This window comes from Oryx dammah, unplaced genomic scaffold, assembly GCF_014754425.2.
Source record: "Oryx dammah isolate SB20612 unplaced genomic scaffold, SCBI_Odam_1.1 HiC_scaffold_6, whole genome shotgun sequence".
Classification (NCBI taxonomy): Eukaryota; Metazoa; Chordata; class Mammalia; order Artiodactyla; family Bovidae; genus Oryx; species Oryx dammah.
Window position 1 is genome coordinate 28878755 of NW_024070190.1, and position 3935 is coordinate 28882689.

The 3935-nt window shown below is 37.4% G+C and overlaps 1 pseudogene; it reads left to right on the plus strand.

Annotated features, from left to right (window-relative positions):
* The first annotated feature begins 2412 nt into the window (after positions 1–2412).
* On the plus strand, positions 2413–3024 carry LOC120865267 (annotated as a pseudogene).
* Positions 3025–3935: the final 911 nt, after the last annotated feature.

Sequence of the window (3935 nt, forward strand, 5' to 3'; positions counted from 1 at the left end):
GAGCCATCAGGGAATACCGTTGTAACTAAGCTAATTGACAGCTAATGGGGTGCTTTTTTCTTCATCATATATTTCATGGTCTGGAAAGTATGTGTCCTGAAGGCAAGGACTTTGTTTTGCTCAGCACTGAAGCACAGTGCTTAAACATTATTTGGCATATAGTAAGATGTTCAATAAATGTTAGATAAATATTCTTTCAAAACATTTTCCATACCTCAGGTCCAACATATCTACAATGCAGCCCTATATCTGGGACAGGTAAATTTGAGTCCTTGGAATATCTCGTAAGTGATGGTAGAGCCAACAGCAGCCGCTGGTGGGCAGGCAAGTAATAACAGTTACATTTTATAGAAATTTAAGACAAGGAGACCAACTGGGTCCTCTGGACTGTCCCTCAGACCAGATAGGACTTAGCTTCCATCAGTTCACAGGGAAGATCTTTACCATGAAAAAACACTACTCGCCAATGATAAAAGACACCAAGTTAAATGCTATGCTACAAATAAAATGAAACACTCAACTTAATGATCATCTTTCTCTTCCCATCCAACATCTTATAGCCACATATTCTATATTTTAACAAAATATAGGACATAATCTGTGGTTTAATCTTCCAGAAAGATTCACATGTTAATAAAGTTGTCACCATTCTATTATTTCCTTATTATACTGCAATTTAAAAATAATTTTGCAGCTTGTTTACACAGAAAGGGAATTGAGGTACCATTTTTAAACCTATCAAGTTGGCAAAAATATGAAAGTTCAGTAATATTTTATTTTGGCAATGGTGTGGGTCAATAGACAAACTCATACATTGCTAATGGAAAAATAAACTGGTACAACTTCTATTTAGGTCAATCTGACAATATCTAACACGATTTAAAGTGCACAAAACCTCTGACCCAAAAACTTTCCTTTTAGCAATTCTACAGATAAACTTGTACGCAGGTTAAGTAACATGTTATTTACTGCAGCATTGTTTGAACAGTAAACAATCTAAATGTCTATCTCTCAGGGAATGAGTAATAAATTACAATATCTATGCATTGGAGAAAACACTAGCTTTACTGTTATCCTGCTAAACACAAAAAATTTCCCAGAACATCAATATCAGACGAGATATGAGACCATGACAGATCAAGTGAAAACAAGACTATTTAGCAATGATATCTGAACACATATAAAAACATGAATATTATTGTAACTATAAACATGATCAAGCATACCTCTATCCTGGCTGATATGAGTGGCTGCTGCTTCTTTATCGATTAACATTAGCCTCAATTCATTCCCCATCTTACCGTTAGAATTTATTTTAAAACACACAAAGGAGTGCTCCAGCATCCTAAATACATCTAATCCACAGCAAATATGAGTTTCCTTAAAACTTTCTCATTAAACCAACTAATATAAACCCCAATCCTATAAGTTCTTTCCAACACACTCCAACTGAGATGCCCTGTAGTTCCTGATGGTGTGTTCCCACTCACTGCAATGAGCAATAAGCTCTATTGATTCAACTAAGGTGTGTCCCTAGAGGGGAAGGCATTGGCACATGTGAAGCAAAATACGCATGGTGCAAAACCATGTATATATGTGTATATATATGTATATGCTACAATTTGTATAAAATAATGTAAAGCCAAATTTTAAAATATGTTGTATGTGCATAGAAAATAGCTCAGAAAAAATTCAGTAAAAATGGTTGTCTCTTGGAAGAACTAAAGGCTGGGGTACAGGAGTAGGAAAGAGTCTTCAGTATACAGTTTGTTACCATGTTTGCAATTTATTTACTTGAAATTAGTAACTTTAAAAAATGAGAGTAAGAGGCTTCCTTGGTGGCTCAGTGGTGAAGAATCCACCTGCGAACGCAGGAGACATGGATTTGATCCCCGATCTGGAAAGATCCCACGTGGAGCACAGCAATTAAGTCTGTGAACTGCAACTATTGAGCCTGTGCTCTAGAGCCCAGAAACCACAACTACCGAAGCCCATTCTCCGCAACAAGAGAAGTCACCACAATGAGAAGCCTGTGTACCACCACTAGGGAAAACCACGCGTAGCAGTGAAGACCCAGCACAACCAAAAGACAATTAAAAAAAAAAAAAAAAACTAAGAATCACAGGCACTGCTGTGGGATCAATACTGAAGAAAAGACAGTCTCTCTTCAGTAAGTAGTTTTGAGAAAACTGGATAGCTACATGTAAAAGAATGAAACAGAACACTAACAACACACACAAAAATAAACTAAAAATGAATTACAGACCTAAATGCAAGACTGGACACTATTAAACTCTTAGAGGAAAATGTAGGCAGAACACTGACATAAATCACAGCAGTAGTGAGGCTTCGCGGTCAATGGCTTCTTTGCAGGCCCCGCCGCAGCTGACCCGGCTCCTCGGTGGAGAGAAGATGGTGGGCCAGAACAGCACCATAGCTGCTGGAGTGTGCGGGGCCCTTTTCATCAGTTATTGCATTTACTTCGACTGCAAGAGACGGAGTGACCCCAACTTCAAGAACAGGCTGCAAGAACGAAGAAACAAACAAAAGCTTGCCAAGGAGAGAGCTGGGCTTTCCAAGTTACCTGAGCTTAAAGATGCTGAAGCCGTTCAGAAATTCTTTCTAGAAGAAATACAGCTTGGTGGAAGAATTACTAGCTCAAGGTGAGTATGAGAAGGGCGTAGACCATCTGACAAATGCGACTACTGTGTGTGGACAGCCACAGCAGTTAATGCAAGTGTTGCGACAAACTCTTCCACCACCAGTGTTCCAGATGCTCCTGACTAAGCTCCCAGCAATTAGAGAACTGTAAGTGCTCAGAGCTTGGCTGAAGATGCTGTGGAATGAGAAACAAATGTCAACATAATGATCTCAATTAAAACATATTTTAAAAACCTTAACTCAGAAGATGATCGGCCCTGGGGGAGTAAGGGCAGATAAGCTTGTTATGGACTGTCCTCCACAGTGAAGTCTACCAAAGTTAAATTTTTACTTTGTGTAGATCCATTTGTCTGTTTTATTTCTTTTTCCCAGTGAAAAGTGTTATTTTGATAGAGAGCTTTTAATTTTATAAATACACTATGAATTACTGAAATATGCATTTTGTTTATTCCTAAAATGTGTAATTAGAATGTACATATAACATCCCATTACTTACATTAAAAATACCCAGTGCTCAGTTTTGAAAGATAGGCCCAAAAAAATGTAGAAGAAAAAAAAAAATGTAGAAGAAAACTGAAGAATATACTTGTTTTGCTCTACATCAGAAAGTTGGCTGGAAACTTGTGTTGATCAAAACTGAGCATTAAAATGAGATTATTTCTTTCCATTTAATCTCTTAAATATGTGTAATGTGCTGCTATACTATAATAACAACTTCACCCCCTCCCTTGAAATATTTTGTTTAAATCAGTGGGTTTGATGTATTCTGGATATTTATCTCCTTGTATTTTAGATACATGTAGTTGCGGATAGCACGAGGAATTAGATGTCTATACATTCTTAATCTGACTGAGTAAGCTTTACCAGTTAATGTCTGCCCATTTGGAAATGGGTCTGCTAATTCAGCTTCTAATTCCTTTGGTTCTGTGCAGCATTTTCAAATCCCTCTTTCTGAGGGAAATACCTGTTTGGGCAGCCAGCCCTTGCATTTTTTTATACTCTGAATTTTGCATGCTTGCCTTAGTATTTCTGGTTTTTTAAAAGGTGTTGATTATCACTGAAATCATGGTTCTGTCACTACTTTTGTAAATTAACCTGACATGTAACCTTCATGGTAACTGGGATATGCCTGTAAAAGTGTTTGTTCCCTTTTGCTTTTATCCTGTGTACCTCCTTAATCCCCTACCAACCCTTATCTTGTATGAGAATAAGGTGTAACTTTGTGGCTGAAGACTTGAATGAAAATAATGGGACCTTTTATTCTCTAAATAGAG